General features: G+C 40.1%; 1 protein-coding gene across 2 annotated transcripts in view; it reads right to left on the bottom strand.

The window, feature by feature from the left end:
* The window catches only part of LOC108512897 (colorectal mutant cancer protein), a 272212-nt gene that overhangs the window by 230195 nt on the left and 18191 nt on the right, over positions 1 to 23826 (bottom strand). The window contains exon 2 of one of the 2 annotated variants that reach the window (XM_017848451.1): positions 9203 to 9334. The exons of the other annotated variant lie outside the window; for it this stretch is intronic. The gene's annotated coding sequence lies outside the window, so the exon portion shown is untranslated. The remainder of the gene's footprint in view (positions 1 to 9202; positions 9335 to 23826) is intronic. 2 annotated transcript variants of the gene reach the window in all.

The following is a 23826-nucleotide window of genomic DNA, read 5'->3' as shown; positions in this document are numbered from 1 at the left end:
GTACCTTAAAAACATAAGAGCAGGCCAGGCGTGGTGGCTCACGCCCATAATCCCAACATTTTGGGAGGCTGAGGCAGGTGGATCACCTGAGGTCAGGAGTTCAAGACCAGCCTGGCCAACATGGTAAAACCCCGTATCTACTAAAAACACAAAAATTAGCCAGGCATGGTGGTGAGTATCTGTAATCGTAGTTACTCGGGAGGCTGAGGCAGAAAAATTGCTTAAACTCAGGAGGTGGAGGTTGCAGTGAGCCGAGATTGCAGCACTGCACTCCAGCCTAGGCGACAAGAGCAAAACTCCATCTCAAAACAATCAAACAAAAAAGAACATAAGAGCTGTTATTCCCCAACCCCCTTTGCAATCTGATCACAGTGAGAGCTGAGATGTGAGCCAAAGTCCTTGAGGAGGTTTCCTTTATAAATAAAAAGGCCAAGTCTTGCTAAGAAGAAAGTTTTGCAATTTTCCCTTCCTTGTTTTCCCTATGAAAGCCACATATTAAGAATGATGGGACAGAAGGGTAAAAGGTTCAAAACGAATTCCATGAGTGCCCGTAGCAGCCTTTGGGATCAGGAAACTAACCCCCATATGTACTTAAGACTTCAGTTGCATATTTTTTTGTTATTGATGGGGAACACATTCCTTAACTGAAACAAGGAATTGGTTTCCTATTCTGAATGAAGCTCAGTTTGAGTTGGGTTTCTGTCATCTGCAAGTGAGAAAGATCTAACTAATATATATCTCTTTCTTTACACTCTGCTCCAGAGGAAAACTATTAATAGCCTGTCAAAGACCGCATCTTTTACCTTCAGCCTTAGGAGGAATATTCTGGGTAGGTTTCCCACAGAGCTTTCACTTAAATATTTACTTGGCCCCAACCACAGTCTAATCCCTGTGGTTACATGGGACACTAGGCTAAACAAGCCACCACATTTGCCCTCCTGGACCCCAGTAAAACAGGGGCAGAGAGTTTACAAATGCATAAAATGCTGCTTGGAGTGTAGGACTATGTTATGCAAGCACAGCAAAGGGAGTAATTTAGATCCATCTGGTAATATTTCCAAACCTAGGAAATCCTAAAATCCAAAAATGCTCATTTGATCTGATTCAGCCACATCAACATTTTTATCCACCCACCACCAAACTCTTATTCACTGAACAATGACCCAGATGAGCCAAAACAATATTTGCTTTGAATGAATTTGTATTTTAAATTGGGTGTGTCTCTTGTTCCGGGAATTCACCACATCCCAAACAAATTAAATCCAAATGGAAGGTCCTAATTCAAAAGAAACCAGCACCATAGTTTAGCCGCACCAACTCTATCTCTTTAGTAGAATGATTCCTGGTTCTGTTTCTATCCAAGAGGAGAAGTAGGTAACACCACTACTCTAACTGAATCAAAGCCTATCCTCATCCCAGCACTGCTTATTTCATTCATTGAACAATATTAAATGAGTATCTACTATGTCAGATACTCTGCCAGGTGTTGTGGATATGCCAGAAAATAAGAAAATACCTGCCCTCAAAGGAATCATGTCTACTGGGGCCAGCAGGCATAAGTAGAGGGTTCAGACAGGAAAGCGCCACCAAGCTATTACAACATATTATACTGAGTTTTAGAAAAAATAAAATGTAGCTGGAGTGGATTCTCTAAACAGAGGGAACAGCATATGCAAAGGTCTAGAGGCAAGATAAAACATGGCATATGCAAGAAACTTGCCTACCTATATAATAGGTAGGCAGCTTGTAGCATTTACTTGAAATATGTATGTTTGATGAAGAATATAATGAGTCCACTTCTGGACATGTTGACCTTGGGAAGCCTGAGAGATATCCAAACTTAAGAGCTGTCTGGCCACTGCAGACACTGTTACCCACCTGCCAACCTGATGCAGATACCTGGCATAGCCTCAAATCTGAGAAGAGTCACTGTGGCCTTCAAATCTGGGTTAATGCCAATTTTTGCTTTATTTCCATACCATATCAGCTTTTTGCTTCCTCTGCAGAAAGTGCTAGTAAAGCAAAACCCATAAACCATTCTGAGGGCCAGATTAAAACCTTACTTGAGTTCTCCAAGGTGACTAATTTCAACTCTTATCTTTACAGGAAGAGAATCTGGCAGGAGGTCTGGATGGTTACTAATCCGTTATCATCCTTCCGTTGCCTGTCTTCCTACATCTCGTTGTACCAAGTGGTCGTCACAAATTTGTCTCCTTTTGTGTTTTCCCCTCTAATTTATCAGTAAAGATTAACAGAAGTTCATGGTATTGAAATTTGTAGGCAACTGAGAATTTCTGGGGCTGAGCATGTTCATTTTTAAGGTTCATGGGCTTTTGGCATATACTCTAGGTATCACTTCTGGTCATCCTGGCCCAGTCTGGTGTGTAGGTCCAGAGTTCAGGCTGGCGACAGATTTGGGCATCAGTACTAAGGCTCTCACGAAGCTGTGCAAACCTCTAGAGAGTACAAGGAATCAGGAGAGAAAGGTCAAAGGGAGAACTCCAAGGAACCCAGGAATAATGGGGCAGACAGAGCAAGAGGAGACAGGAAGGAAAAACTAAGAGGACAGAAGGACTCCAGGCAATGAAAACCAAGGTCAAGAAGAGGGAGCAATCATTCGACAGAATCGGATCAGGAGCAGAGAGTTCAAGTGAGAAAGAGAGTGAGAAGCATATTAAAGGATCTTTGTTGACCTTGGCGAGAAGTGGGTTGAGAAGGGAAAGAAAACTGAGGACTCAGACAGGAGGTACAGAAAACCCTTCAGAAAGGCTGGCAATAAATAAGCTATGGATAAGAGGAAGAAAGCAGTAGCTAGGGCCGCGAGTGCACAAATTGATATGCACGGGGGTGTGGGTGCCGGGATGTGGGTGTGTGAAAGAAGAGTTTTAAATACATTTAAAGACTGTTGGGAAAAAGTCATTAAAGAAGGAAAGCCTGGAGACTATGGAGAAGTGATCATCAATACCACATGTTCCCGAGGGAGGGGAAAGAGTTCTATCTAGAGAACAGGTATAGAAAGGAAACCTCTTCCATTCTAGGAGGGAGGACAGATGGATGGATGGTACTGGTGCAGAAACTTGCAGGTCGGGTGACAAGCTGAGGAAGCCACAACTCAATGACTCTCCATAAAGCAGGAGGCCAGAGCATCTGCTAAAATTGAGAGAAGTGAGCAGAACTGAGAGAAGTTGAATGAGGGTAGAGAAGATATCAAATAACCATTGTGAATGAGAGAGCTTCCCAAGGCAGTTTTTCAGTGAGCACATTGCAAGGGGTCCTGAAATCAATACTTTTTAAAGAAGGGAATTAAAAAACCAAAGTACACTGCTTATAGTAAAGGCAAACATTGTATACAACAACATTAATATAACATATGCTTATGTGTATACTGAATTGTGATGTAAAAATTTCTTTCTGTGGGTGGTACTCAACATATTTGAATGCCAACAGAGTAGAACAAATAAATCACTTATAACAGGGGGTCCCCAACCCCTAGTCTATACCCGAGACTGGTACTGGTCTATGGCCTGTTAGGAACCAGGGCGCACAGCAGGAGGTGAGCGGCAGAGAGTCAGCATTAAGGCCTGGGCTCTGCCTCCTGTCAGATTAACCACAGCATTAGATTCTCATAGGAGCAGAACCCTATTGTAAATTGCACTGCAAGGAATCTAGGTTGCATGTTCCTTCTGAGAATCTAATGCCTAATGATCTGAGGTAGAACAGTTTCATCCCAATACCACACCCCCGACCCCTGCCACAGCAAAATTGTCTTCCGTGAAAGCGGTCCCTGCCAAAAAGGTTGGGGGTCACTTACTCAGAACTGAGGTGAGGGTGGAAATGATTTTAGTTTGTGGTGGCACTAACCATCATTATGGCTTATGCTTTACACCTGCCCTAGGTTAGCAGGGGTAATTAAGTTTAAATGCTCCTGTTAAATGCTGTGACTCAAGAAGAACACAGAAAATATACAAAGTAAAATACCTTATCACTTACTTTACTTAATTATGCTCATTAAAACTTTTAAAGTAATTTTACAGTAAATTAACAGGCTATACAAGAACAAGGTCTGTACTACTCTGACCATATAATTATGCTTTTTGCTATCCATTAAAATTCTTACACCAAAAGATCTTTAAGTGATCTATTTAACTTGTGGATATATTATGTGTAAAATGTTAAAAGGTGTTTTATTTTAAATCCACCCACATTTTTATAATTTACAATAGCAAAATGCAAGACAAAAAACACAACCCTATTATTGTTAAATACTCTCTAATAATTGAAGGCAAATCCCTTCTTTTAGAAAGGTACTCCTCCAACTTCTAAAGGAACCAAAGTGACTCCATTAGAGAGGAATGCATTTATTTGCCATTCTCAGTCATTTGCGACATGCCCCATTGTTACAGATGAATCCCAATTGAAACAGTCAAAAAATGAACACTGCCATATTCCTCATTTAGCCAAATACCAATTATTATTCAGAGACCAAGACTATCCTTCAGAATCATTCAGCCCTAAATTCTAATCCCATAAATCTACTTTGTGGGTTAGAAGAAAGCCTTTGAAAATACAGTAAGTCAGGTAATAGAGTCTACCACACCCCTAAGTCATTTAACAGACCCATTATCATTTGCTAAAGAAAAACAAAATTGCCGGGCGCGGTGGCTCAAGCCTGTAATCCCAGCACTTTGGGAGGCCGAGACGGGTGGATCACGAGGTCAGGAGATCAAGACCATCCTGGCTAACACAGTGAAACCCGGTCTCTACTAAAAAATACAAAAAACTAGCTGGGCGAGGTGGCGGGCGCCTGTAGTCCCAGCTACTCGGGAGGCTGAGGCAGGAGAATGGAGTAAACCCGGGAGGCGGAGCTTGCAGTGAGCTGAGATCCGGCCACTGCACTCCAGCCTGGGCGACAGAGCGAGACTCCGTCTCAAAAAAAAAAGAAAAAAAAAGAAAAAAAAATTAATTGGAAAGCATTTTGTTCTTAACATGCCTCAAAAGTTATTTGCAAATATAGTTGTGAAGTCACTTTATTTCCAGTAATTAAACTTGGTTGAATCAGAGTGGGGGCCAGGAGAAGCACGTGGCTATTATTTTTCCCTTTAGGGTAATTTGAACTCCTAGAACATGCTAATCCATTTATGTCTAGTGTTCCATTATTGGAACGCTAAGCTTGTGGGAGTTATTTATATCCTACTGCTCAAGGTCATTGCCAAGATCTGATTTATCACACACAAAAAATTTTGCAGCCTCCAGCATAAATGGGTTAATTTTCATCATAACAAAATGAAGCTCATTTTATGTGTCAACACTATACTGAAGGTACCAGCAGAATACAATATTTTTCTCAGGTAGGTATTTTTTTTCTTAAAAAAAAAAAAAAAAAAAAAAGTCAAGTCAACCAAAATGTATAAATAAGCTCGAACTACAAAATGACTCTAGAAAAGACAGATGAACAAGTTTGTTGATTAACAAATGTTACTTTTCCATGTAGCCTGCATTCATTATAAATTCGAGAGAATCAATGGCATTCAACTCTGGAAAAAAAAACTCTTTAAATGCAGAAGTTCACCTAACTCAGTAGTATTCAACTTTTTGTTTTCAGGTTCCCTTTACACTCTTAAATTACCAAGGACTCTAAATAGAGTTCTTGTTATGTGGGTTATATCCATTGTTATTTATCACATTCAAAATTAAGAAAGAAATTTTTAAAATACTTTTTAAAATAACCTTTAAAACCACATATTAAAGTAGATACTTTTTATGTATTTCCCAAAAGAAAATTTAGTAAGAATGGTATTGTTTTGTGCTTTTGCAAATCTCTTCAATGTCCTGCTTACTGGAAAATAGTAGAGTTTCATGCCTGCTTCTGCATGCAGTTTGTTGCAATATAGTGTTTAGGATGAAGTATATGAAGAAAAATCTGGCCTCATACAGATAAACAGTTGGAAAATGAAGGGTGTCTTGCAATCATCTTTTGAGATAGCTGTGGGTATTCTTTTGTACTTTCCCCAAATTCAACAAGTGGTGCTTTTTAGAAGTTAATTACAATATGGAATCTGAAATCTGACAAACTTTCTGTACTCTGTTACATTAAAATCCAATGGTCTATTTGCGACTTGAAAGGGTCTTTTTGCCCATGTACGATTTTGGAAAATACTGGTTCATTGAGTTATGTAGCTTTTTTTTTTTTTTTTTTTTTTAGCCATGCACTTTTTTTTTTAGAAAACGTTCCCCCAAAAGCACATTATTAATATTACTATCAGTCTTACCAGACACAACTTAAGTACTGGGAAGCTGTCAAGCACAAGGTTGCAAATATGAGTTTTCCAAAATTTCAGTTTTCACTTTCACCTGATAGCTCTAATTTTATCATTGGCAAATACCATCAGGCGTTTTTCTTGAAGTACTAGCCTCCTCATTTCTGAGAAAATATCAAATGGTTTAAGTGTTCAAAAAAGGTTAGGATATATCTTTGTGATGAACTATGTGTCCAATATACTGTTTACAAATAATATACAGAGGGTTGTCAACTTATGATGGGGTCACATCCTGAAAAACCCATCCTAAGTTCAAAATACTGTAAATCAAATATGCATTTAATACACCTAACTTACTAAACATAATAGCTTGGCATAGCCTACTTTAAACGTGCTCAAAACACTTGCATTAGCCCACAGTTGGGAATATCATCTAACACAAAGCTTATTTTATGCTTAAGTATTGAATATCTCATGTGATTTATTGAATACTATATTAGAAGTGAAAAATAGAATAGCTAAATGGAAACTCAAAATACGATTTCTACTGTATTTGCCTTAGAACTATCCCATCATAAATTGGGGACCATCTGTAAAATGCTCATAATATAGTGTTAATTGGAAAACACAAAAAAACATTGTTTATATTACTATGGTATCAGCCATACTTCAAGCAGTTTGCCCATCTTTTCCTGAACTTCTTCTGTATTAGACAAAATAGCCATAAAACCAAACCCAAAACTCTTACCCAGAGGGCAGGTATTTATGCCTTTAGGAGAAGAATGTACAGAGTCATAAATACCAAATATTAACAGTTATGGGAAAAACTGACAAATATTATAATATTTAAGTTAGATTGACTTGTTTTAAACATTCAACTGACACAAACAAAAACAAATTAAATATACATCCTATTTGATTACAACCAACATGGAAGAAATGAAACCCAGTCTTTTGGCAGAGAGGGTATAAAGAAGCATGAATTTACATGTTCTTCCTAAAAGCACTCTCCTTTTCAGATGTTGACAGAACAAATGGACTCTGTCCAAAATTCAAAACATTTTTGCTAATCACTTTCTTATATTGCAAAGTGCCCACATGACGCTGTATTAACTCCTAAAAGCTATTCTCATTAACATGACTGCAGCACACAAAAAACTACCTCATTATTAATAAAAAATTCCAATAGTCTATGTGTCTATCTACCCCTCTGCTAATTAAGAATTGGAGAGACTGATTAACCAGTCGCTCACCAATTCAAAAAAAGACATCAACTTTTTCATGAATGTCCTAAGAGCCTTTTTTTTTTTTTTTTTTTAAGTACAAGGTCCATGCAAAATAAAGGGCCTATTCTCCCAAGGTTTCCCAAAACAAATGCATCCTCTAGGATGTCCTGCACTTTCAGGCTCCTCTCTTTAGCACATGCTTAAGCATACAAGCTCAACAAATTGCTATCAAAAGTAATGTCAGTCCCATGATTCTAGGCATATTACTCTGTCTGCTTTCAACTATTACATTTGCTATCAGGTTGAAATAAAAAAAAAAAAATCAAGAGAAACCATCCTTGGCTTGGGTTTTTTGAGAAAAGTTACCATTTTTCTGGTCTAACAATTATTTATATGTAAGCACCTCATCTTGATTGCAAATCTGTTAGGGCTGAGCCCATCTTTTATGCCTTTATCTTCTCACTATCTACCACCATGGCTTTTAAAAGATGGTACCAAATACCAGCAGTTACTGTTCACCAAACACTTATGTGCTAATGTTTATACATATCACCTTAATTCCCCATCATGACCTTAACAGGTAGAGAGGGGTGTCCTCTTTCTATGGAAATAAAGAGACCAAAGATACAGTAACTAGTCCCCAGTTAGCTTCTAAGTAATGCAAATGGCATCCAAACACAGGTTTGGGACTAAACAAGTGATTCTCAAACTTTGGTGAGCATCAGAGTCATCTGGAGGGCCTATTAAAGCAAATTCCTGGGCCCTGCACCCTGACTTTCTGATTCAGGGGGTCTGGAAATGGGCTTGATAATTTGCATTTCTAACAAGTTCTCAGGTGATGCTGATACTGCTGGTTCAGGGACCACTGAGAACAGTTGCTCTAACCACCTTAGCCTCAGCAATGTGGAGAGTTCAATGTGTTGAAAAGACAATGATAGCTAACAAGGCCATCAAATTCACACAGAGTAAAAAGGATGGAATCCTGACACATTTTTCAAAAATCAATTTGAGAAATGTTTTTTCCTGCTTGTATATTTTTCTACCCTACCATCCTGGTGGAGAAAGGCTGGTAAGAAACCAAAAGTCCTCAGTCCTCTACCTTATAGAGGGGGAATGTTCAAGACTGGCCCTAACAAGCAGGAGTGTGCTGTTGTCTCTTCTAAGACAACAGAGTAGCATCTGCTGGAGTTAGAGAAGGCAGACAGCTTTCAGACTTGACTAGCTATTTGGAGAAGATTACAGCTAAATCTGTGCGACTATGATGGAGAGGACCCTTAATGGGAATGGCAGCTGAAGGAAGGAGGAGGAAATGGAATCTACAAGAGGAGACATCTACTCAGAACATTAACTCTGGATCAGATATTGGCTACCATGCCAAAGAATCATAGCTATGTTACTATTGATGAATCAATAGCGGCCCTGATTCACTTGGACAGCTGAAGAGTTCAATGTAACAAACCTCTGCCTAGGAAGCTGCAAAATTGGTACCACTAAAACACGGCTCTTTCAAATTGTTTAAAACTCTCCTATTGAGATGTACACATTTGCAGCAACGTTTCATTTCTCAGAGTAACATGACTTTCAAGGACAAGGTAAAAAGACTGCAATAATTTTACTGCAGGAATCTACTCTGAAAAGTAAAAGCTGTAACACAAGATTGCAATAATTTTATTGCAGGGAATCCACTCTGAAAAGTAAAAGCTGTAATACAGCTATTACCTATGGGGGTTATCTCCAGGAGCATCTTAATTTTCCTGAGACGTTTATGGCGTGGCAGAAAACAGCTGGACTCTTGCATTCCACACAGATCAAGACACAGCCTCACACTTCATCATGGCAATAGCAAAATAACTGAAGGGAATAAAAAAGGAAAGAAGGAAATAAAACCAGTGGGCTTGTATCTAAAGAGAAGAAGAAGAAGAAAAAAAAAAAAAAAAAGACCTGGTCAGATTGGAAACCAAACCACTGACTAAGTCATGCATCTCATTTGGTTCGTTAATTCCTCGTTTTACAATAATGTTCTGGGAATGAAAAGAGGCACTAGATATTAATGCTCTTTAGAAACAAAAATTAAGTGATTCTGAAAGATACGATTTTCAGTATGTAAGACTTTCTAAGGTAAAAATATCCACTAAAAACTGCTTCCTAAAGCCAGCACACTTCGTTGGTGCAATGCTTTGTGAATGTAGTTTGTCCCTGCCAAAACTTGCATTGACGTTTACATACAAAGCATTACACAATCTTCCAGGAGACTTGGTTTCTCTATGTAAATATGAAAATGGCATCTGCCTCGCCCTCCAGTGATACAATGAGCAGAGGGCCTTAGTTATGTGTCAAACACCTAAAGTCTGGCCCGGTAATTATTAGCTCCCAGCTTGAAAACTAGCTCATTGAACTTAAAATCTTTCCTTCCTCTCAAAGGTTAGTTAGGACGCTGACCAACTGTCTTCCAGAGATCTTGTGGGATTATGAAAAGGTTAAAATATTAAGGACTTACACTCAATGAGAGCTATTCTCACCCACCTCAGCTATTATAAAAGCAAACACTCCCCCGTACTTCCCTGTGATACTCTAGGGAGCTGCAAACCACAGCCCATGGGCCAAATTCACCTGCCACATGTTTTTGTAGCGCCTACAAGGTAAAAGAATTTTCCCACTTTTAAATGGTTAAAAAAATCAAAAGAAGAATATCTTACGATTTAAAAATTATATGAAATTCACATTTCAGTGTCCGTAAATAAAGTTGCACTGGGTCAGGCACGGTGGCTCAGGCCTGTAATCCCAGCACTTTGAGAAGTCGAAGTGGGCAGATCACCTAAGGTCAGGAGTTGGAGACCAACCTGGTCAACATGGTGAAACCCCATCTCTACTAAAAATACAAAAATTAGCCAGGTGTGGTGGCACATGCCTGTAGTCCCAGCTACTTGGGAGGCTGAGGCTGAGGTTCCAGTGAGCCAAGATCACACCACTGCTCTCTAGCCTGGAGGGCAGAGCGAGACTCTGTCTCAAAAAAAAAAAAAAAAAAAAAAAAAGTTGCACTGGAACACAGCTATGTCCATTTTGTTTATATATTGTCTGTGACTTTTATCCTACCATTGGAGAGTTGAGTAGTAATGCACAGGATATAGGACCTGCAAAGCTTAAAATATTTATTACTAGTCCTTAACAGAAAAGGTTTTCCTATCCCTGTGCTCTGGGCCCAAGTCAGCTATGCCTCTGAGTATCCTGAGACCCGTAGAGAATCAGCCCTGGAAACAGGTAGTTGTACTGAGAAGCAACATTCTGTTTGTTTTCTCCCACCCCAACCTGGTATCTAAGAAATGCTTCTGCTTCTAGTTCAAAGCAAGGCTATGATATCACAGAATGAACCTCAACCTCAATGTCTGCACTAAGGGAAGGGTAGAGCAGCTTTCTCTATGGAGCCACATTTTCAGTAACTTAGTCCCATACTTAGAATCCTATACTCTGCCTTCTAACAGGTCTTCACAGCAGCTCTAAAAATCTCAGGCTTCTTTTCTACCACTGTATTAGGGTACCTTTGGTTGTATATTCCCAAAACCCTTTGAGAAAATCTAAGCAAAATATGAACACACCCCCTTTTCATTTAAGTACACCAGGGTCTCTGGGAACTGGAGGGTTATGCGGAGGAACTTGAGCACATCTCTTGATTTTTTTCTCTTCTCCATGCATCTCCTTCATGCTTCCCTCACTGCAGGCCAACCCCTCTAGTTCATATGTCACCAGGATTTACATCTCCCCGGCTTCAGAGACAGACTAGGAGTAGAATCATACCCGTTTCCAAATGCCCAGGAGACAGGTCAAATTAACAGGTCTAAGAGTAACAGTGTAAATGGAATGCAGGGCAATCCCTAGAAAATGAGAAGGGAGAGATCTGAATAGACAATACCTTAAATATCCACTCTGCCTGCCATAATACAGGTAGGGAAAACAAGCCATTTAAATTTAGGAAGAGAGACAGTAAGTCTCCTTCCAAAGACAAGTCCAATAAGACCCTCACAGTATGGGGCAGTCTCAGGCATTTGAATTTCAACTTTCATTAAAATCCTAGGTCTCATGCCAAATGCTAGGAAAACTGTTGTTCTTTTATAGTTCCCCTGAAAAATAACTATATTATTTTGGTCCTGGCTTGAGTCAACTTCTCCCTTCAATCTACATTTCTTTTGTGCTTGCTTCCTCTTTCCCTTCTACACACACACACATAAACACAACCATTATCACCAGCAATTCTGAAAAAACCTATACAGGAAAAAATTCAGACTAGATATTCACTCCCCCAAAGTGGGACTCTTGTTTACCCAGCAACGATCAACGATGCCACTTACAAATACGATACACGACCCCGCAGGGCTTCTTAAACACACAGCCAAAGTCAGTCCTTCGGAGTTGGCAGTTCTTAGGAAATTCCCAATATTTCACATCAGGCTTTATTTGTATTTATTTGGGAGGGATGGGCAGAAGATGGGATAGCACTACTCCCTTACATTTTTTCTTTTGAGATGAGGTCTCGCTCTGTCATCCAGTCTAGAATGCAGTGGTGGGGAGAACTCCTAGGCTCAACTAATCCTCCAGCCTCAGCCTCAGAGTTACTGGGATTATAGGTGTGAGCCACCACATCCCAGCCACTTCGTTACATTTGAAGGCACCTTAGCACTTACAAAGCTTTTTTGCACACCTTGTGGCATACAAAGTGATCTTCAACATCCCAGCAAGGGAACTACCTCCCTCCATACAGACAAAAAAAAAAAAAAAAAAACACACTAATAAAAAAACCTACAAAAGATTAGGTATCAGGCTCAAGTGAAAACAATGGGTCATAAAATCAGGGATCCAGGTCACATTTCAAGCCTAGGGTATTTATTGGTTTGTTTCATTTTCTTTTTAAAATAAGAGCCTAAGTTGCTGACCAGTTAGCATGTGGCCTCAGGCCAATAATAAATTGGGTTAGAGAATCATGCACGGACATGACTTGGCCAACAGTTGGCTAATTAGGAGAATTTAGCAATGATTGCATTATTAAACCATTTCAGCAGAACAGGTTTCACACTCCCCTGTATCCCAGAGCACGTTCTCTACAGCTCTTTCCTTCCTATCATCCCTGCAGCAGGCCCTCAGCGCTCAGCCCTCTGCTCCCTTTCTTTAAAGGCTGCCCTGGAGATCCTCATCAGCTCACAGAGGCAACCACTGGCACACCAAAAGTGACTTCCCAAGAGACTCTCGGGTCTGGCAATTCACTCCTCTGCTACTATCAACCCAAATGTAATTATGTCTAAATTTTATCCCCTCACCCCTAGAACTCATCTTCTCTTCAGTGAGGTATGTTGTAGAACCTTCACGTTTATATAAAATCCACCCATTGATGTTCATATACATTATCTCATCTCCACGGTAACTCTGGGAAGTAAAGAGGACAGCACTGTCATTGCCATTTAACAGGTGAGGCATAACACTCAAACTCTGAGCTTATTCTGTCAGGGGCAACATTTCCCAGCCACTTGATGGCCAAAACAAAATCCAGCAACATACTGAGATGTGCTACAACATCATGAGCCATGAAAACACGCCAAGTGAAAGAAGCCATTCACAAAACCACATCCTGTACAATTTCCAGAACAGGCACATCCACAGTGACAGAAGCAGATAAGGGAGGCAATGGGAGGCAGGGGTGACTGCTAATGGGGTTTCTTTGGGGGGTAATGAAAATGTTTTAAATGTAGTAATGGCTGCACAGTTCTGGGAATATACTAAAAACCACGGATTGTACACCTCAAATGGGTAAGTTGTATGGTATATGAATTACATTTCAAAGCTATTAAACCTAACTTCTGTACTTATATGTCTTATAAAAAATATATGTCTGCTAAAACATGATCTTAAATTAGAATGAAATAAAGTGGAATGGAAGATGAAAAAAAAAACCCTAACCAGCTACATCTTCAACTCCTTTCTGCTCCCTTCCTTCACAATGTCTCCCTCACCTAGTAAATTCTGTCACTATTGTAACCAACAAATCTTCTATCTTAATCCAGGCCTCAACTCTACAAACCTGGGTTACTGAAACAACTCCTCCCTGATTACCACATCTCTAGTCTCTTCCCTATCCAAACAATCCTAAAGATGTCCAAAATTCTTCTTCCACAAAGCACCACCTTCCTATACCACTTCCCTGCTAAAATATTAGTACCTAACTCAGCATGGAACTGAGGTCCCTCAAGGGTCCGAATGAACTCTACCTTTTCCCAGTTCATTCTGGCGGTCTCACCTAGTCCTCTGTGACTCACACACGTGCGCAGCACCACCACCACTAGAAATCCTTTCTTCTGCTTACAGAAAGGCCTTTAGGATGTACCACTGTCAATTTCCCTTGAATATTCCAGACCATAATGTTTTTCTTTGAACACCTACCATTAGTAGTCTGACTCACTCGATACTTAGATAAGAAAAATTTTGTATCCTGTCTCCCAATAAGGGCCAAAAGGTAGCTAAGGTAGTTAGAAGATACAACATTTTTTGTGCCCTGCCCCTCCATCCACTAGGCCTTGGATACTGCTATATACAAAGCATCTCACAATTTAGTGACCATTAAAGAACATGAGCTCCCAGAAATTTACTATCTAATTTAACACCGCAGAAGCTGCTGGAAAAACAAAAATTTTTAGGTTTTGGAGGTGGATTTCTTTAAAATCAGCACTTAGTAAATCTTTGGTTACCTGGGAACTAGTTTTAACAAGTATCTAGAATGTCCAAGCACTGAGTTTAAGGGGAAAAACAGATTAGCTAAAACACACCACCTTGGAAGACCCAACAGTTTTACTCAATGGTATCCTGACTGGTTAGTGCAGGACACAGGATGGGAATATTAACGGTGACTGATGTTATCTATAAAAGCTAGACTTTTTTTCTTAAAGGTGAGAATGCAGTAGAGAAGCAAAAGGTATCAAAGGAACAAAAGAAGAATGGCAGCAAAAATTAGAAACTGAGAAGGCAGCAGCACAAATAGATGAATATTTGACAGAGAAGACAGGGATGAAGAAACAAAAGTCAGACCAGCTTTGCAACCTGGAGGGAGACAAGGCAGAATAATTCTTTGCTTACGAAACCCATAGAACACCAGCAGGCAAGTTCCCTTCTTGGCATCAGGGCCCTGCAATCTCTCTCCAGGTGGGGACTGGGCCTTTTGACTTCAACAGGCTCTACTGCAGGGAACCAGAGGTCAATGAACTCTTTATAATAAGCTTTTTCAATGATACCTTAAATGATAAAGAATGCTTGGTTGGGCGCAGTGGCTCATGTCTGTAGTCCCAGCTACTTGGGAGGTTGAGGCAGGAGAATGGTGTGAACCCGGGAGGTGGAACTTGCAGTGAGCCAAGAACACACCACTGCACTCCAGCCTGGGTGACAGAGCAAGACTCCATCCCCCCAAAATAAATAAATAAATAAATAAATAAATAAATAAATAAATAATAATGCTTATGTGGCTAAATTCCTGAATTAAGCTACTGCAATGAGGACACATAAAAAAAAAAAAAGACAAAAAACACTTCCTTCATATCTCTAGAATACTGTGGGTTTTTCCCCCCCAAGATGACACTGAAACAAATGATTAAATTGTGGTAGCTTTCTAAATCTGATTAATGTTATTCAGAGACTCCCACAAACTGTTTGCCATTATTACACTTGCTAATTAGGAGCTGTAAGGTCTTTATCTTCCCCAACCTACAGTCACATGCTCAGGATGGAGCTTTGCTAAAAGCAGGACTCCTGGCTAATACTATTAATGAGTTTAGCACTGCCAAAATGTCAATAGTTTTTTATTTGGTCAGAAAGGGCCTAATTTACCTAGTTCAGCTGCCCTTGGTAATTTTCATGGAAATGTCAGAGCAGCAATCAGGGGAAACAAATGGCAATAAAGATGATTACTAGAAGGGTGGCAGCGAATACCCCACTGACAGACTGCTTTTTTCTCTCACCACTGCAAGATTTCGTTCAGAGATAAGGCAACAGAGTACACTGAGTTCAGCACCCAACATAACTACATATTTTTTCTAAAGTATAATTACATTTCTGCAATTTTGAAACAGACATAATACAAGAAGCTTAACTGTAAACTTCCCCAAAGACTGAAAAGAGCATAAGAAAATGTTTCAGGGAGAGAGGTGGGAAGAGCTGAGCTGTTTAACATTATTTACTTTCATTTACAAGAGGGTGTAGGACTCTAAAGAAAAGGGTACCTACAGAAGGTAGATCTAGATCTAACTCTTACCACTTTTGCACTAGAAAAAATGTTTATGACTTATTCAAGACAAAATAGATTCCTTCTTTAGCATTTTCAACTTATCCTTTCTTAGGTGGTTAGGAATGTAATAGTTCTAAGTCAGTAATGAATAATACGGCTGTTCATCTTTAGGTCATCAACGTCAGGGTGTCCAAACATGGGCTATATTCACTGAAGCGTGCAACAGAATGTGGGGAAATGCCCATGTACCTGTGCTGACTTGGGTGGCTGGACTAAGCCTTTCACTGATAGAATTCCAAAGTTTACTGGGACACACATCAAATTCATTCAAGTTTTCAGGAAAAAAGAGAACCATACAAAATAAAGAAAAATAAAGCACTCAGCCTAGTCCCCAAGGGCTAACGTCCTTTAGAATAAAAATCCCAGGTTCCCAAGATAACAATGTGTCGTCCCCTTTGCACCCACTGCATTCCCTAACTCCCTATATCCCCACAATGGGACACAGAAATGCTTCATGTTTTCTCATGTGAGGCCCATTTAACTTTTCAGCATACTAGATGAAGCAAAGAAAAAGATAACTTTTCCGCTTAGAAGGTTGAGAAACGAAAATTCCAATGCCAAATTCCATGTGACCTGAGCTATATCCCTACCTTCCATGCACGTTACCTTCCAGGTAATACATAGGTCAGTGTGTTTTAAATCAAAGGGTCCACACACTACCAACACTGGTGTTAAGAAAAGCCTTTGACAGAAAGATAACTGCTTCACTTTACCTCTTAAATTGCCCTGCAAAAAATAAACAAATATACAAATAAAAAGCTGGCATATATGAGCCTAATTCAATCTCTCCTTGGGGAAATTTGACATTTTGCTAAGACAAGGATAAAAATATTTGCTTCATTTTTCTATCAATTCACCTAGATTAAGACTATAACCATGTCATTCATTACAGCTGTATGACTCAGAATGGGACCCTCAGTGAGCAAGTATGTTCATGGTAAGACAATGGCAAGAAATATACTTATCTAACAGGCCTTTGTTTACATTTCTAAGCACAGAATTGCAAGGATATAATGCGGCTGACTCAGCTGCCTGTGAATTCCTATGGGCTTAAGAAATGTCTTGCTTTTCCTTGACTCAGTTTCCCATCATTAACAATGGCACAGTTATCTCTTCTACTACCTACCTAGAACACTAGATACACAAATCGTTGGGTAAGGATTAAGCACTGCGTACACAGTGAGGATCCCTTGGCTCAAGTCTGGAACCAGAAGACAAACGAAACCCATAGACAAGAGGCCTTTTCTAATGAAGAAAAGAAAAGGTTTCTTATGATCAGTCATCCTTACTTTAGTAAAGAATTTCCTAGTGTAAAATTTCAAAGAAAACTTGGTATCAACATCTGAAATAAAATGAGCAACCATGCAGGATTGCTCAGGACTAGCATGGTTTTTGCACTGAAATTCCTGGGCAAACAGAAATAGTTGGTGCTATAGTTTGAACGTGTTCCTCACATTGGGAATGTGTTTTGGGGAACACTTAATCCCCAGTGTAATAGTGTTAAAGAGGTGGAAAGTTTAAGAGGTAATTAGACCATGAGAGCTCTGCTCTTACAAATGGATTAATGCCATTTATCAGGGGAGTGGGTTCCTCAGAAAAGGATGAGTTTGTCCCCATTCCCCTCTTGCCATGAGATGCTGTGCATGATGTTATGAAGCAACAAGAAGGCCCCTGACAGATGATAGCCCCTCAATCTTGAACATCCCAACTTCTACAACAGTGAGCCAAATAAACTCCTATTAATAAATTACTCAGTCTGTGGCATTCAGCTCTAGGAGCACAAAATGAACTGAGACAGTTGACTATCCTTAACAGAGACTCAAATGAGTAAGAATATTTGCATAATCAAAGATAACTGATTAACTTACATTTAGTTACTTTAAACTCAATTCTCTCCATTAAAAATTGGAGATTGTTTGGCTTTAGCTTGTTTATATATTATCTTTTTCTTGATTTATTTTGCTTGCACCAAAAGGGAAATGGATATGGTTTAATTATCCGAGGTTTAGCCACTTACTGTGGGACTCCAGGCAAGTTATTTAACTTCTCTGTCTCAAGTTCCTCATCATGTCAGGCACACAGGAAGCACTCAACTATGAGCCAGAATTATTCTCTCTAATATTGTAAGTCTAGTGGAATGGGCATATTTGTTCTGCTAGTGATTTTCAAATACCACTCATCTGAATAATTACTATGAATTTTTTCTTTTAATCTCAGAGGAGCCTGCAAGTATAATCAGGTTGATAGGCTCTCCTTTAACTCTTGTCCCTTTCCCTGACAGATCTAAATAAAAAAATAAAGAAGCAATTTCCTTCTTCAATTTAAAATTGGGCTCTGCCATACTCATTTGAGCATAACCAAGTGATAGAAAATTCTTTTAATAACAAAATATCATTATTTCTTTCTCAGTAATTTCTAATTATCAGGATACACTTGTCCATGTTAGGATATGTTCCCGCTTCCAACAGCTAACCTAGAAATAGGAATAAGCTCATCAGAATTCTAGCAACACCAGTAACAAAACATAATTAGCTTCTTGGAATTTATGAGCCCATTCTTTCAACAAAATACAGTAATTATTCTTTTAAAAATGAATACGATAATGCTTGGATTGCAAGGAAACAGTTCAGTGAATGAATTATGAGACATTACTCTGCTATCATATCTGGCAAGGATCCCTTTACTTTGTTGTCCTTCAGTCATTTAAATTTTCAATCTCAAGCAAATAAAACCACTGATTATCACGTGGGTAAGCAGCACAGAATCACAAAAATACAATAATGTTGACTAAGTGACTGCTGCTTCTTGGGGCTGCCAGCAACTAGAGATTGAAGAAATGGGGCAAGAAAGAGTTTAAAGAAGTTACTGTTACTTATTACTATTTCACTAATGTGAAAACATTAATGAACTAAGGAGAGAGAACTATTAGTTCCATAATACTAGAAAGAAAAATAAAAGAATATCTTAATCTACTGTATTTATCAGAACAGTACCTGAGAGGCTGAAGGTGACAATGAACAAACTTTTGGAATAGAAAGATAAAAGCAACATTTCCTCCAAAGCAGCAAATTGATTCATTACCAGTTACAGACGGAATGCCACGAATATGTGTCCTTTCCCTTTTCTAACAAAATATTCTAAAGGGGGTCAGAGGTTTCCCACTTGGTTTTCTAAGAACTGCCTCCAGGGAATGTACTGTGTATCAGCAATGAGATCTTAGGGAAGTTCATATAAAGCTGGAAATCAGGGATTCTATACTTCATTCATGAGTTATGCCTACAGCATTGCAGGGTCTTTCTCACTTGGGTCTTTGATTTTTTGGTATTGGGTTAAGTATTACAGAGAAATCTAATAGGACATAAAGTACCAGACACTCTCAGCCATTGTAGATATATACAAACTTGTTGGGGAAGCAAAACTTAACCATGAGAAACAGGATCAGGCCACATTTTTAAAAATTTAGATTTGTGTGTAGAAACAAAATGCAATACAACTGTTAGGAAAGAGGGGTTAAAGTAGGTATGGGGTGGTGCCAAGGAGAGTCAGCTGTACTAAATAAGGGTCTTTTCCTGATTAAATTATATTAAGCAAATGAATGCAATTAACACTAGGCAAATGGTCACAATAATAAAGATCAGAAATCTTCTCATCCATATTAGACTGGGTGAGGAAAAAAAAATAGTGAGTAATATCAAGTCTGGATAGGTTAAAAAGCATTTCTGCCTTGACATATGCTCTGTTCCTATCTCCTTCCTTCACCTCCCAAGTCTGCCCACTATGTTACGCCCCTAATTGCTCTAATTATGGGCTCCTCTGAGGATTGATGTGTATGACTGACATCCAGGGGAAGGGAGGGCTTCGCCTCCGCACAGAAAAACGCTGGCTTCTCCAGCACATACTAATAGGTAAACTTTGTATGCCCAACATGCATATGAAGCAGGATAGGGGACCTCCAGAAGCTCACCAAGAGTGCCACACAGGGGATTTATTTCAGTCACGCCATCAGACAGTACCACTTCCTACGATGACTTCCTACGATAGCTTCAATGCTTGTCACAATGTGTGGTAGCAATTACAGTGAAGCATAAATCAGACCTGGGTATTAGAAACTTCTTGGTCCCTTCTACATGATATCTGTTTCAGCAAACCAACTTCCCTCTAGGAAAGGGGGGAAACCAACAGGGAAGCATTTGTACTAAGCTGAGATCATTTAATTTCGACTAAAGATACCTTTGCTTTGTTTGAGATGGAGTTTTGCTCTTGTTGCCCATGCTGGAGTGCGGTGGCACGATCTCGGCCCACTGCAACCTCTGCCTCCCAGGTTCAAATGATTCTCCTGCCACAGCCTCCCGAGTAGCTGGGATTACAGGCGCATGCCACCACTCCCGGTGAATTTTGTATTTTTTAGTGGAGACGGGGTTTCACCATGTTGGCCAGGCTGGTCTTGAACTCCTGACTTCTGGTGGTCCGACCGCCTTGGTCTCCCAAAGTGCCAGGATTACAGGCATGAGCCACCACCCCAATCCTAAAGATACTTTGAAGGTTAACAGAATTGAGGCCAGATTAGCATTTTGGAACCTATTTCCCAACATTCAAAGGGTGAAGTTTTTTTTTTTTTGAGACAGAGTTTCGCTTTTGTAGCCCAGGCTGGAGTGCAATGGCACGATCTCAGCTCACTGCAACCTGCGCCTCCCAGGTTCAAGTGATTCTCCTGCCTCAGCCTCCTGAGCAGCTGGGATTACAGGCTTGCACCACCATACCCAGCTAATTTTTGTATTTTTAGTAGAGATGGGGTTTCACCATGTTGGCCAGGCTAGCCTCGAACTCCTGACCTCAGGCGATCCACTCGCCTCGGCCTCCCAAAGTGCTGGGATTACAGGCGTGTGCCAATGCGCCCAGCCCTCAAAGGGTCAAGTTTCTATTACAATGCTTTGATGGGTCTAATACTGGGTGGGCTATGCAATCACTAAGTATAAATGTTTTCGTCATCAAAGTTCCTGCAATCAACTCTATTTTCATAAATACTCATTTCTGAATGAATGTTATACCTTATGCTTGAGAAAATATGTTTGCACCGAATGACATTTCTGGCTAGGAAGCCAGGCTCTGACACCTTCTGCACCATGCCTAGATTCCCAGCTTGGCTTTCAGCATGCCAGAGAAGTGGGGGCAGAGAAAAACAAGGCCAGCTTGCAATTGCTTCTCTCACACAGCTTGTGGCCTTCCCTTTACTTCCTGAAAGCCACAAAAACCTAAGACCATCCTAGCAACCAAAGCCTCCAGCCAGTCCATCACGCGGGTGGGCCACTGGATTAATGAGCTCCTTAAAGGAAAAAACAAAAACACCCTGAAGCTACAAGCAGACCCTCCTCCATTGTGCTACAAAAATAGTAACTCCTACTCTAAGAGCTAAATTGATTACATGACACAGTTTGCCAAACCAGTAGGTTAAATGTTGCTCTAGATTAGCATTTTGGTCAGACACAATTTAAACAAAAATTAAACTTTTAATGGTACACTTGTAGGTAGCAACACAGTTCAATTTAGGAACTTCTCAGTAATAATTCTGTCATTATTTATAGGAAGTCACCATTAAAACAGAGAAACACTAGCAATGCATAATCGTAGCAATTTTTGGCCAAAAAATAAAATTCAGCTATCTCTGTGATTAAAAAGGACTCCACTGGGCCCCTGGGATTAAGCATCCTATATTAGATTGGTTCACAGACATTGCAAAATAGATTAATACTATGATCATGCAGAGACAGGTATAGTCCGCCCTCCATATCCGTGGATTCTACCAACCATAGATCAAAATTTCAGAAAAAATAAAATAAAATATACAAACAATACATTATAACAACTATTTACACAGCATTCACACTGTATTAGCTATTATAAGTAACTAGAGATGATTTAAAGCACAGGAGGATGTGCATAGCTTATATGCAAATACTACACCGTTTTATAAAGGACTTCAGCATCTACAGATTTTGGTGTAGCAGGAGGGTCCTGGAACCAATTCCCCTTGAACACCAAGGGAGGCTGTATATGTAAGAGTCACAGGTTATGAAACGTTCAAGTGAAATACCCTTTTTACAAAACATTTTAAAATTGGTTTGACTTTTTTTTTCTTTTTTTTTTAAAGGAGGTCAACCCCGACTCCCATCCCAAAGCCACGGATGGGATGTCAAGGGCCACAGGTGGCCAGAATCTCAAGGCCACAGTGATTCTGGCCCCAAAGGGTAACCAGTGTGGGAACTGCACAGCAGCCCATGCCGACTCCCCAAGCTGCTGCCCTCCTCCTTACCCCACCCACACTCCTGCCCCGACTACCTCCAGACACCCCGGCAGCACTCCTTCACCATTGTAAAGGCATTCTTAAATAAGCAACAGGCTGGAGACTGAGTAAGCAGGCCTGGGTGGAACAACAGATGGTCCTAATTTATGATAGCTACGCGTTTGGTTTTTTTAAACTGACCTTTATAGTCTTTGGATTATTTTACAAAGACCACCCCGGGGCATCAAGGTACCCTTGTTTTTTCTTCTTTAACATCAGACACCAATTCTGCACCATACATTGCTCAGTTTCTTCATTTACACTATTTTCCCTCTCTCCTCCCCCACCTTCTCTCCTTTGATCTGCCCTAAAGATATAAGAAAACACAAAGTTATGTAGATGTGCTTATAATGAACACAGATTGAAAACCTATATATATACACTCAGTCGTTAACTGTATATTATGATATATAAGATGGACTATCAGAGTTATTAAAAATCAAGTTGTTTTCTGAGACAGGGTCTGGCTCTGTTGCCCAGGCTGGAGTACAGTGGCGCAATCCCGGCTCACTAGGGCCTTGACCTTCCAGACTCAAGTGATCCTCCCATTTCAACTTCCCAAGTGGCTGGGCCTACGTATACTCATCACCACACCCAACTTCTTCTTCTTATTATTATTATTTTTATTTTTGTAGAGATGGTCTCACTGTGTTACCCAGGCTGGTATACTCTCCTAGGCTCAAGGGATTCCCCCCACCTCAGGCTTCCAAATTGTTGGAATTACAGGTGTGAACCATTGCACCTGGCCAAAAAGAATCAAGTTTTTTTTTGTTTTTGTTTTTTTCTGAGACGGAGTCTCGCTCTGCCACCCAGGCTGGAGTGCAGTGGCGCAATCTCAGCTCACTGCAAGCTCCACCTCCCGGGTTCACGCCATTCTCCTGCCTCAGCCTCCCGAGTAGCTGGGACTACAGGCGCCGGCCACCTCGCCCGGCTAGTTTTTTGTATTTTTTAGTAGAGACGGGGTTTCACCGTGTTAGCCAGGATGGTCTCGATCTCCTGACCTCGTGATCCGCCCGTCTCAGCCTCCCAAAGTGCTGGGATTACAGGCGTGAGCAACCGCGCCTGGCCCAAGAATCAAGTTTTTAAAAAGAAGCTATATCAAGGAAAGCTTGAAAAAAATGCAGAATATGATTCTGTAAAACTCAAGTACGATCCCTTTAAAGAACTATTTATAACTAAAAGACATACCGGCCAGGCATGGTGGCTCACGCCCGTAATCCCAGCACTATGGGAGGCCGAGGCAGGCAGATCACCTGAGGTCAGAAGTTCAAGACCAGCCTGGCCAACATGGTGAAACCCCATCTCTACCAAAAAAAAAAAAAAAAACCGGCCGAACATCGTGGTGGACACTCATAATCCCAGCTACTCAGGAGGCTGAGGCAGGAGAATCGCTTGAACCTGGGAGGCAGAGGTTACAGTGAGCAGAGATCATGCCACTGCACTCCAGTATGGGTGACAGAGTGAGACTCCATCTCAAAAAAAAGAAAAAAATTTACCAAAATGTTACCTGATAGAAAAATACAAAAATTTTTGTTTACTCATTTATTTCCCAAGTTTTGTATGAACATGCATTATTTTTATGATCACATCTGCACACCCCTTACTCCTCACCCTGCCCTTTCTGTAAGGAGTCCAAGATGGAAATGCTCATGTGATGTGAACTAATTAAATCTTTTTTTTTTTTTTTTT

This window comes from Rhinopithecus bieti, unplaced genomic scaffold (genome assembly GCF_001698545.2).
Source record: "Rhinopithecus bieti isolate Rb0 unplaced genomic scaffold, ASM169854v2 scaffold_31072, whole genome shotgun sequence".
NCBI lineage: Eukaryota > Metazoa > Chordata > Mammalia > Primates > Cercopithecidae > Rhinopithecus > Rhinopithecus bieti.
This window is presented reverse-complemented; position numbering and strand designations above follow the sequence as displayed.